This window comes from Ovis canadensis, chromosome 11, assembly GCF_042477335.2.
Source record: "Ovis canadensis isolate MfBH-ARS-UI-01 breed Bighorn chromosome 11, ARS-UI_OviCan_v2, whole genome shotgun sequence".
NCBI lineage: Eukaryota > Metazoa > Chordata > Mammalia > Artiodactyla > Bovidae > Ovis > Ovis canadensis.
In genome coordinates this window covers 19,720,138-19,732,995 of record NC_091255.1, presented here as the reverse complement: position 1 = coordinate 19,732,995, position 12,858 = coordinate 19,720,138, and the positions used below count along the sequence as shown (strand labels likewise).

The following is a 12,858-nucleotide window of genomic DNA, read 5'->3' as shown; positions in this document are numbered from 1 at the left end:
TCATACTGGTGCAAAAGTAATTACGGTTTTGCATTACGGACCTTCGCTGTTTGATACTGGTATACATCCTTAAATGTGGTTTTGTTGAACATCATTTTAATACACATTTCTCGCTTTATGTTGTTTTGATAATGACATTACTTGCTGTTTATTTTTATTTAATTTAAACTACCGAAACGATTTTAGACAAAAAGCAAATTTGAATGATTTTTTATTCAAGTTCAGAATGGGTTGTAAAGCAGAGGTGACAACTCACAACATCGACAGTGCATTAGGCTCATGAATGACTGATGAACGTACAGTGCAGTGGTGGTTCCAGAAGTTTTGCAAAGGAGGTAAGAGTCTTGAAGATGAGGAGCATAGTGGCCAGTCATTGGAAGTTGACAACAACCAACTGAGAGCAATCACTGAAGCTGATTCTCTTACAACTATATGAGAAACTGCTGATGAACTCAATGTTGACCATTCTAAGGTCATTCAGCATTTGAAGCAAACTGGAAAGGTGAAAAAGCTTGATAAGTGGGTGCCTCATGAGCTGACTGAAAAAAAAATCATTGAAGTGTTGTCTTCTTTTATTCTATACAACAACAAGCAATTCCTCAGATTGTGACCTGCGACGAAAAGTGGATTTTATATGACAACCAGCAACGTCAGTGGCTGGACTGAGAAGAAGCTCCAAAGCACTTTCCAAACCCAAATATGCACCAAAAACAGGTCATGGTCACTGTTTGGTGGTCTGCTGCTGGTCTGACCCACTATAGCTTTCTGGATCCTGGCAAAAGATTACATCTGAGAAGTATGCTCAGCAAATTGATGAGATGCACCAAAAACTGCAATGCCTGCAACTAGTATTGGTCAACAGAACAGGCCCATTCTTCTCCATGACAATGTCCAACTGCACCGTACACAGCAAACGCTTCAAAAGTTGAAAGAATTGGGCTACAAAGTCTGGCCTCATCCGCCATATTCACCTAACCTCTCGCCAACCAACTACCATTTCTTCAAGCATCTCAACAACTTTTTGTAGGGGAAACACTTCCACAACCAGCAGGAGGCAGAAAATGCTTTCCAAAAATTCGTCGAACCCTGAAGCGTGGATTTTTATGTTACAGGAACAAACTTATTTCTCTTTGCAAAATGTGTTGATTGTAACGGTTCCTGCTTTGGTTAATAAAGATGTATCTGAGCCTAGTTAAGATTTAAAATTCATGGTTCGAAGCCACAATTACTTTTGTACTAACCTAATATAAATCAAGCTCTTAGTAAAAGCTTGACTGGATATTTTTTCAACTTGATAAAAAAAAAGTGATTAAAAAACAAATGCAGATTGACCATTTTAATTCATGGCATACACTTGTATATTTCACTATATAAAGCAATGGTGTTCAACTGAGAGTGATTTTATCTACCAGAAGACACTGGCAGTATTGAAGACATTTTTGGTTGTCTTAACTGGTGGGGGAGAAGGGCTTGCTGCTGGCATGTAGTCCAGAGATGCAGTTAAACATCCTACAATGAACAGGGCATTGCTCACAACAAAGAATTATCCTGCCCCAAATGTCAACAGTACCAAGCTTCAGAGACTCTGCTACTAAGCAACTGTAAAGAACAAATCTGATCATTTTGCTGCAATAGAAAATTATACTATGACTTAATATATACTTTACTATACTCCCTAGCACACTGGGGCTGCTGCTGCTGCTAAGTCACTTCAGTCATGTCCGACTCTGTGTGACCCCATAGACGGCAGCCCACCAGGCCCCTCCATCCCTGGGATTCTCCAGGCAACAATACTGGAGTGGGTTGTCATCTCTTTCCCCAGGGGATCTTTCCAATCCAAGGATTGAATCTGCATCTCCTGTGCCTCCTCCACTGACAGGCAAATTCTTTATCACTGAGTCAACCTGGGAGGTTTTATAGTTGGGAAAAAACAAACAAGTGACACACGCATCTAAAGCCCATCTCATATCTGCACCTTGTAGGGTTTAAGAGAATCTACAAATTGATTAAAATTAAATTGATTAAAATCCACTACAACTAAACTATTGGTCTGAAGGAAAAATATTAAAATTATATTCAGAGAAGTTAATTCTACTGCTTCCCTTGAGGTGGTGCTGCTGATTATGCTCTGTGCCAAAAGAAGTTGAGTCAATCAACCTTACAAGTCCCCAGGGTGATAAATTTACGTTTAAAACTTTCAACCTGCCATGAAAGCAAAAGTAAAATATAAAGGTTTAAAATAGCTTGTTCTCACCAAAGAACAAGATAAACACAGGAAAAGTACTTCAAAATTTTTCAAAAAACAAAGCTTTTAAAAAACTTTTTAAATTATCCAAAGGTTTAACTTCTAGCGATATTCAGGCATGGCTTTTTTTCCAAAGAAAATATAATGATATGAGTATTGGAAGAAAAGGCTATCAACCAGACTTATTGAAAATTTTGTGATTTTTAAATGATTCCTCCCCCAAACCCAAAATATTCCTTTAAGAAATATGGGAAATTTTTTTAAAATTAAAAATACCTCAGCAGTTCATCCATTTATTTTATGTCTTAATTTTTGTTTTTCAGGAGGGATGGGAACAAAGCTTAGTTATCTCATTTTTCTCTGTGCAAGGCAAATTATAAGTTGTCAATGTAGGTGGAATAATTAGGCTTAAACTAGATTTCAATTTTTGAATTTCAAGGTTTACTTACAATCTGCTTTAATACTTTTGGCCAAACTATCTTAAAAGAAAAAAAAAAGTTTTCTGAATAGGAAAAAAATGGTTTCAGTAATGAGGATAAACTTATTCTAGACATTCAGAGGTGACTAGGTTTTTCTTCCATATCTGTGATTTGGCCTAAATGTTTCCAACAATTCCAACAGCAAGCTGCTGGACTCCTAAATGTTAGAGTTTAAGCCCTTTAAGTTTATATACACAGCCATTTCCCCTGGGTAACCACATATTATTATCAACGTTAGATCCAGGTGGGTTTCTGTATCAGATGCTATATTATACAACTCCGCTACGTTCTGACTTCAGACTATTCCTGGATCTGGTTTTCCATAGCTTAGAATAAAGTCTCAAATCCTTAAAATGCCACACAGGGCTCTAAATGATTTGGCTCTCTGAATAAGTCTCCCAGCCTCTATTCACATGCCATTCTCCCCAACTCACTCTCTACCTCCTCTTCTTTCAATTCCTGGGAAGAGCTATCGTCTTTCCCGCCTGAGCATAAGTTGTCAATGTAGGTGGAATAATTAGGCTTAAACTAGAGCATATGCTGTTCTATCTGCTGAGAATACTCTTATCCATTCTGCTGAACTACATAACTCCTGGCCTTCTTTCCTATGTCAGATTAAATATCACTTTCTCAGGAAGTCTTTCTTTTACCCCCAAAGACTAGGTCAGGATCCTTTTATACATTCTCTTAGTTCCTGTGACTTTTTTCTTACAGCCTTCATCACAACTGTAATTAAGTGTTTCTTTATTATTTTAATTTCAGCATTCCTCACTAGACTGTAAGTTCCATGAGACAAGGGGCTATAATCTGTGAGTGTATCACCGTGTCACCAGTCTATAAAGTACCTGATACTCTAGCCAGATATTAAAAAAATAACTGTTTCACTATTCTGAATAGTCTTAATAATTTGAATAGTTTTATAAGCTGGCTTTGATGAGGCCATTCCATTTTATCAAATGTATGTACTTTTCAATGTAGACAAGATTCAAATATCATTTCTCTGGCTCCTCCACCTACTTTACCCAAATCAGCCAAAGTAAATGGATATCTAGCTGGGAGGTGAAAGGTGTTACTCAACTTCACCTTCCCTAAGCATCAGAACACCCAGATCCCATCCAACCAAAACATCCTGTTACACACTCAAGTCCTTTACTAAATTACAGACATCATTAAAAATGGCATCTTGTTCATTTTTGCACTGACTATACTTAGTACAAATTGTGACAGTTTGTTAATAAATGAATAAATGAATGCTAAAACACTCAAGATCATTAACACAATGAGGAAAGTGATTCAAAAGGAATATATGAATCTACTCAAAATTACTAGGTAAAGTTTTTGTTTCTGAAATCAAGTTTGTCTTGATATCCCTTGCATTCCTGCCTTCATTCATCTACTCGGGAATATTCACACTGCTGCAAAAGCAACAAGAATAATGAAGAAACAACATTAATCCACTTAAAAAGAAATATCAGATTTAAGAATTCTAATACTGCCATCATCTCATAATATTTTGACACTTGAAAGCGTTGGTTTACTGTGCATTCAGTTTCATTAATGGTGTTATCCTTTAGTGCAAGCAATGGATAATAGCCCTTTTCTGAGGTTTATAAAACTGTCAAGAATGCATGGAAGCTTATAAATTTATGTGTGTTTGTTAAAAAGTTAATAATTTAACAAAATTAAAATAGATGCTGGTATTTTCCAATCATTAATGTAATTTTTCAAAATTGATTAAAAAACAATATACTTAAATAGTTCAGTTCAGTTACCTTCAGGACTAAAAGAAGTTTCCTAAATGAAAAAAGGAATTCATAATGATTAGCATATGCCAATACTAAGATCACTAACTGAATTTTAAATAGTTTTCAAATGAAATCTAGCTTGGTAACTCAACATACTATATTACTAAAGCAAAACAATATGCAAATATAAAATTTATTATCTCAGTTATTTTAATCATTGTCCTGATACTGCATATTATCATCAAATTTTATTAAACCTATTATAGAAATCTAAGATACCAACTTGAACATTTTTAAGGCATAAAATTTTTTAGGTACATGCCATGGCTTCACGAATTTTTCTTCAGAGGATAAAGGCACAATACCCATGAAGGGAGAATATTTTTTTATACTATTAAACTGTGTTAAGGATAAAAATGTAAATAAATGCAAATAAAATGGAACTTTAAAATCTAAATACTATACCTTATAACATCTCACAAATTATGACCATGCCACCAATTTGAGATGTGGATGCCTGAACTATAAAGTTGAAGGCTGTTGTAAGTTTTTAGATCATACTAATTGGCCAAAGGATTTGCTTTAGATACCCACTGAAAGGGCAGTGTTGTTATACTGTGACTTAATTGCATTAAAAGAAAACAACTTTTCTTTCAGTTATTTTTCCACCACCATCTAATCATATAAAGGCCTTGGTTCACTCTCCTGCCCCTCAAATACTTTGCTTTAGTGCACAGAAAGTTTTCTTTTCAGCTATTACACAATTAAGTATGTCCTTATAGAATGATCAGAAGCATCTGGGAAAGGTGGAAGTGAAAAAAATCCTCACTGGGAAAGTTAGCTTAATGCGTGCCCTTCAGAGTGGCCCATTATCAACATTTCATAGTGGGTTTCTTTATTTTCAGGTCCCCAAGGTATGTGCCATAAATTATGACTTGAACTAAACAAGTCACACTTGGCTCCAAAATGAAATTTTCCTACCTCCACTTTCTAGTCCCCAAGGTGGGAAGAGGAAATCCTGGTCACAGCCAAAGAAGTCATATTTTTGGCTCTAACATACATTTTCCTGCTTCTCTAAAAGCCAAACTCTGCAATTGAGACTACAAGAGTCTTAAGTTAGTATTTTAAACTATAGTTTAATTTTTACTTCCATAATCTGTCTCAAATTGAAGAAAAAAAATTTTAGTATCATAAAATTAATGTCATTGCCTTCTTTTTCCCACTCAGATCACTTTTGTAACTCAGACAGTGACCTTAACTCTTTAAAATATGAATTCAAATTCAAATGAAACAATAGAGAAAATAAGGCAGAAATAGATTGTTTCATTTCCATAAGATAAAATATTTCAGATGTTCATTTATAAATAATTTCCACTTATTTTGCATGGTAGATTAAGTATTCATGTAAAAGTAAACTGAAATGTCCTAACTTACGGTCCAGTAATTTGAAGTATTGTTTTAGGTTTGTAATTCATCATCTCATTTTATAGAAAATAAATGGCAGACAGAACCTGGGGTGACCTTGAGTGTGAGCAGAACCTGTGACTTGCTTCTGGCCAACAGAACATGGCAAGAGCAATGGGGTAGTCACTCCCTTGATTAGACCATGTTATAAGGCAAAGGTGTGGAAGTTATTCCTCTTATGCTGTTATATGATTCCATCTTAGGAGACTGCAGCTAGACAGTATCTTGTCGGCCTTGAAGTAAGCCTGACATTCTGTGAGAGGGCTTGTAAGGTGACCACACAACAAGGAATTCCAAGCAGCCTGCAGGGCATGAGAGCAGCTCTTGGCTGGATTAGTCCTACCACTATAAGCAACTGAATTCTCCCAACATTGTAAATGAGCTTGGAAGAAGATCCCAAGATCCAGATGAGAAAGCAGCCCAGCTGGCACACTGATTGCTGTTTTGTGGAACCATAAGCAGAGGACCCAGCTAAGCCATGCCCACACTCCTGACCCATGGAAACTGTGACATAAGAAATGTGTGTTGTTTTAAGTCTCTATGTTTGTGGTAATTTGTAACAGGGCAATAGAACATTAATACAAATAGGGCCACTATAATCAATATACCCTCTCTATTAACATATTCTACTATGTGTTAGATAGGGTGTAAAATACTACTGGAATTGAGTACTACCATCATAACACCTTTAAAGATTTATGATTGCAACAACACACTGTACTGCCTTATTATGTTATACATGAATGTTTACTACTATCCTACTCATCATCTAATAATGATCACTATCATTATCATGCCTTAATTAAAGAGTCTAGGAATGAAGGGCTGCTTTTCTTTTTCTTAATGTCAAGTAAAATAAGCAACAAAACCAAATACTATTTTGATAACTTATTTAAAATATATTTAAATTTAGTTTTGGGCTTCCCTGGCAGCTCGGTTGGTAAAGAATCCACCTGCAATGCAGGAGACCTTGGTTCGATATCTGGATCAGGAAGATCCCTGGAGAAGGTATAGGGTACCCACTTATTATTCCTGGGCTTCCCTAATGGCTCAGATGGTAAAGAATCCATCTGCAGTACAGGAGATCTGAGCTCAATCCCAGTGTCAGGAAGGTCCCCATTCTAGTATTCTTGCTTGGAGAATCCCATGGACAGAGCGCCTGGTGGGTTACAGTCCATGGGGTTGCAAAGAGTTGGACATGACTGAGTGACTAAGCACATACAAATTTAGTTTTAATTAATTTTACTTTAATATATATCTACTAGTTATAATAAATATATTTAAATATAAAAGTACATATTTAAGATTTAAACTAAATATATTAAAAAATAAACATCTGAAACAGGAGGAAAGAGGGCAGGGCACAACCTTTGTAAGAATGACATAGCCTGAGGGCCCAACATAAAATGATGATTAAAACCAACTATGTCCAAGATGGCAGACAAGTCAATTTCAACTAGACTGTGATCCTTAGTCACTGTAACACATCACTGTAACACATCAGCAAGCTAAATGACATACCCAGAGGTGCCATGACAGTTCCAAGGCTGACCGCCAAAGACCAAAAAGCAAGCAGTGGCCCAGATTTCCAGATTTCCTGGAAATCTCTGTTTCTTCCCCTAAATGATTGGAATAACCCACCCATTCATTAGCCTATGAAATTATCCAGCTCATGAAAGCTAACCACACATTTCAAGGTCACAGTCACCCTCTGCAATGGCCCATACTCTGTCTGTGAAGTATTTCTCTCTGAATTAATCCACTTCTTACCTATCACTTTGTCTCTCACTGAATTCTTTCTGCAATGAGACATCAAGAACCTGAGATTCATCACGTCCTGAAACCAGGTCTGTGAACTCACTTGGAAGACTGTGGGTCTTGGCTGGGTTCAAGTCCCAGCCACATGGATTAGAGCACCAAATTGGGTTTTAGTTTGGCTTGAGTCCCACCTTTGTGGATTCAAGTCCCAAGCAGGGTTTTGGATGGGATCAAGTCCTGGCACATGGGTTCAAGTCCCAGCCTGAGGTAAATGCTTTAATATCTAATCCTTAATTAAACTAATTTACTGAACACTCACTATATTCCAAGGCAGTATTTAAGTGTGGAGACAAAGATAGTTAAGAAATTGTCCTTATCTTTGAGGAACACCATCAAACAGACTATAAATCATATTTATAAACACTAAAATATAATGGAGAAGGAAATGACTATCACTCCAGTATTTTTGCCTGGAGAATTCCATGGACAGAGGAGCCTGGTGGGCTACAGTCCATGGGGTTGCAAATAATCAGACACAACCAAGTGACTAACACACACACACTATACACTATAATGAAGGCAGTGTAAATATGTGTTTTCAGTTTAGTTCAGAAGCTCAGTTGTGTCCTAAACTTTGCAACCCCATGGACTGCAGCACACCAGCTTCGCTGTCCATCACCAACTCCTGGAGCTTGCTCAAACTCAACGTCCATCGAGTCGGTGATGCCATCAAACATCTCATCCTTTGTCATCCCCTTCTTCTTCTGCCTTCAATCTTTCCCAGGATCAGGGTCTTTTCCCAGTGAGTCAGTTCTTCGCATCAGGTGGCCAAAGTACTGGAGTTTAAGCTTCAACATCAGTCCTTCCAATGAATATTCAGGACTGATTTCCCTGAGGACTGACTGGATGGATCTCCTTACAGTCCAAAGGACTCTCAAGAGTCTTCTCCAACACCATAGTTCAAAAGTGTCAATTCTTCAGTGCTCAGCTTTATGGTCCAACTTTCACATTCATACATGATCACTGGAAAAACCATAGCTTTAACTAGATGGACCTTTGTCCACAAAGTAATGTCTCTGCTGTTCATAACCCAGGGATCGAACCCAGGTATCCCATATTGCAGGCAGATTCTTTACTATCTGAGCCACCAGGGAAGTCCAAGAATATTGGAGTGGGTAGCCTCTCCCTTCTCCAGAGGAACTTCTCAACCCAGCAATCGAACTGGGGTTTCCTGCACTGCAGGTGGATTCTTTACCAGTTGAGCTACCAGGGAAGCCCTAAGTATGTGCTTTGCTGCTGCTGCTGCTAAGTCGTTTCAGTTGTGTCTGACTCTGTGCGACCCCATAGACAGCAGCCCAGCAGGCTGCCCCGTCCCTGGGACTCTCCAGGCAAGAACACTGGAGTGGGTTGCCATTTCCTTCTCCAATGCATGAAAGTGAAAAATGAAAGTGAAGTCGCTCAGTCGTGTCCGACTCTTTGCGATCCCATGGACTGCAGCCTATCAGGCTCTCTCCATGGGATTTTCCAGGCAAGAGTACTGGAGTGGGGTGTGCTTTAGGAAGTATAAATAAAAAACACCAGTAAAACTTACTATGTAGGTAAATATAAAAGCCAGTATTATTGAACTTTTGTTTTGCAAGGTTTTAAAAGGAAAATACATAAAAGAATAATTATAACTTAAGCTAATGGCATACAATGTATAAAGGTATAATCTATGTAACAAAAAAAAAAGGAGAGACAAAGATTAAGATGTTACTTCTAACCCCTAGGGTAACAGTAAGAAAATAACTAAAAAATATATACAAAAGGAGAGAAGGGAATCAAAATACTACACAACAATAAAAAAAAAAAAGCTAAACAAAAAGGAATTGAGGAACAAAAGGCACATAAGACAGGCAGAAAACAGTTAAATGGTAAAACTAAGCCCTTCCTTAAGAATGATTACTTTAACTGGATTAAATTCTCCAATGGAAAGGCAGAGATTGGCAGAATGAATTAAAAAACATAATCCAATAATATGATGATACAAGAGATTCATTTTAGATATAAGGAAGATAGATCCATCTTATAATATATATATAAATTTACTCAAAATAGAGCAAGTATTTAAATTTAAGAGCTAAAACTCTGAAACTCTTTGAAAAAAACATAAGGGGCAAAGCTGCATGACCATGGATTTGGCAACAGCTTACTAAATACGATACCAAAAGCACAGGCAAAAACAGCAAAACATAATGTGGACTCTATTAAAATTCCAAACTTTTATATTTTTTATAACCTAACTGACTCATTGCAAAAGACCCTGATCCTGGGAAAGATGGAAGGCAGGAGAAGAAGGGGACGACAGGATATCTTATATCCTGCCTGCACTGCAGGCAGATTCTTTACTATCTCAGCCACCAGGGAAGCCACCAGTTCAGTTCAGTTCAGTTCAGTCACTCAGTCGTGTCTGACTCTTTGAGACCCCATGAACTGCAGCAAGCCAGGCCTCCCTATCCACCACCAAATCCCAGAGTTCACTCAAACTCATGTCCATCGAGTCAGTGACGCCATCCAGCCATCTCATCCTCTGTCATCCCCTTCTCCTCCTGCCCTCAATCCCTCCCAGCATCAGAGTCTTTTCCAATGAGTCAACTCTTCACATGAGGTGGCCAAAGTACTGGAGTTTCAGCTTCAGCATCAGTCCTTCCAAAGAACACCCAGGGTTGATCTCCTTCAGAATGGACTGGTTGGATCTCCTTGCAGTCCAAGGGACTCGCAAGAGTCTTCTCCAACACCACAGTTCAAAAGCATCAATTCTTCAGCGCTCAGCTTTCTTCACAGTCCAACTCTCACATCCATACATGACCACAGGAAAAACCATAGCCTTGACTAGATGGACCTTTCTTGGCAAAGTAATGCAAAGTAATGTCTACTATCTAGGTTGGTCATAACTTTCCTTCCAAGGAGTAAGCGTCTTATTTCATGGCTGCAGTCACCATGTGCAGTGATTTTGGAGGCCAAGAAGAGTCTGACACTGTTTCCACTGTTTCCCCATCTATTTCCCATAAAGTGATGGGACCAGATGCCATGATCTTCATTTTCTGAATGTTGAACTTTAAGCCAACTTTTTCATTCTCCTCTTCACTTTCATCAAGAGGCTTTTTAGTTCCTCTTCACTTTCTGCCATAAAAGTGGTGTCATCTGCATATCTGACATTATTGATATTTCTCCCGAAAATCTTGATTCCAACTTGTGCTTCTTCCAGCCCAGCGTTTCTCATGATGGACTCTGCATATAATTTAAATAAACAGGGTGACAATATACAGCCTTGACGGACTCCTTTTCCTATTTGGAACCAGTCTGTTGTTCTATGTCCAGCTCTAACTGTTGCTTCTTGACCTGCATATAGGTTTGTCAAGAGGCAGGTCAGGTGGTCTCGTATTCCCATCTCTTTCAGAATTTTCCACAGTTTATTGTGACCCACACAGTCAAAGGCTTTGGGAAGCCGTAAACATGCTTTAATTATTATTTTTTTTGAAGGCCAAGACTCCATCCACACGCCACCCCCCCAACCACTGTTGACTTAGGGCTTGGGCATGTGACATGCTTTAGGCAATGTGTTAGCTAATGTGACAGAGGCAGGTGTTTGATAATTGCTTAGACAGTCAAGCTTGCCTCCTGCACCTCTGCCACTGTAATGATAACATGTTTTGGCAGGTCTGTTGGTTCACAAAGGATGAGATACAATTACAGCAGAGCTGATCCAGTTGAACTCAACCTATGCTGGTCAAACCATAGCAAGGCAACTAAGCTCAGCTGAAATCATCTATTGCCCACCCCACCCTCATAGATATTGACCCACAGTGAATGACTGGTGTTTTGAGCCACTGAATTTTAGAATTGTTAGGAAGAACTGACCCAGAAATACGGCATCAAGAAATACACTTTCCCTTACAAGTCTTTCCAGTAAAGACTTTTCCTCTTCATCTGTCCCTTGATCCTGCAGCTTAGACTATTCTTGGGTCCACCTACTTGCCCCCTTTAGGAACCACTAGGGAAACTCCTTTAGAATAACCTTCCTCCTCCCTGTGCAGACCTCACTGAAGCTTCTGTGATTTTGCTGTTTTATATAACTAGAGCCACTGGATTTCAGATAAGCACAAATGACAAGCAGGACCATGACTGAGGAATGTCAGAGTATGTCACCGGTATCTTTTTTTGTTTTTAAATGACAGACTGAGATGTTGCTTGGGAAGAACTTATCCTGAGGAAAGAAAGCATTAAGAAGCCCAAGACTGGTGCAATAAACAACACCCAGAATCACAGCTGTTGTGAGAGAGGATAGAGAAAATAGAAGGTAAATGTATTTTTTTTTATTCACAAGTAAACACTATTTAAAGGATTTTTTTCAAAGAATAACAAAATAATTATATTCTCACTATATTTTCTTTCAGCTTGTTTTTTAGTAAAACAAACATTATAGGAAAAGCTAAAGTCACTGGGGACAGGAACGTCCCTGATAACTAGTTAAGCTAGTTAGTAGTTAATATTAACTAGTTAATAGTCTCTGATAACTACCTCCAAAATCATTCCTTTCTCTTCTCATACATAATCACTATTATGAGTTTGACGTGAATCCTTTCAGGGCTTGTTACTTTGTGAGTATGATATTTAATACAATGCAGTTATTAGGTATAAAGCTATCTCCTTTTCCAGCTCTCAAGGACTCATATATAGGTCCAAGAGTGAAAGATGATACAAGCAAAAGGTGAAAGTGCTAGTTTCGGGGGAAAAAATTTATATTTAAGACATGGGAAGAACGTGTGGGATTCTCTCTGCTTAAACAAAGCAGCATCTGTACAGTAATATAATACTGTAATTATACTCAAGATAAAATGTTAAGACATTCAAAAAAGACAGTACCACTACTAACAGCAGCGCCATCAACAGCACTTAGCTTCAGTGGAACGAGCATTCATGCCACTGAGGGTGAGCCCAACAGTTTTCTTGAGTAGAGTCTACTGTTTCATCATAGTACTAGTCAGAGACAGCCTTCACCATTTTAGAAAAGGAGCCCTAATGAACGGTCATCAAAACTCTCAGTACTAACACCTGTGGCTGGAGAAAGGCAACGGAAGCCAACAAAGTTTCTGAAGACTGAAAGGATTAAATATCCCTTGAGGAC

The 12,858-nt window shown here is 38.1% G+C and overlaps 1 protein-coding gene across 2 annotated transcripts in view; it reads right to left on the bottom strand.

Annotated features, from left to right (window-relative positions):
• Window positions 1–12,858, bottom strand: part of BRIP1 (BRCA1 interacting DNA helicase 1) — a 191,900-nt gene that overhangs the window by 47,508 nt on the left and 131,534 nt on the right. The gene's annotated exons all lie outside the window — the stretch shown is intronic.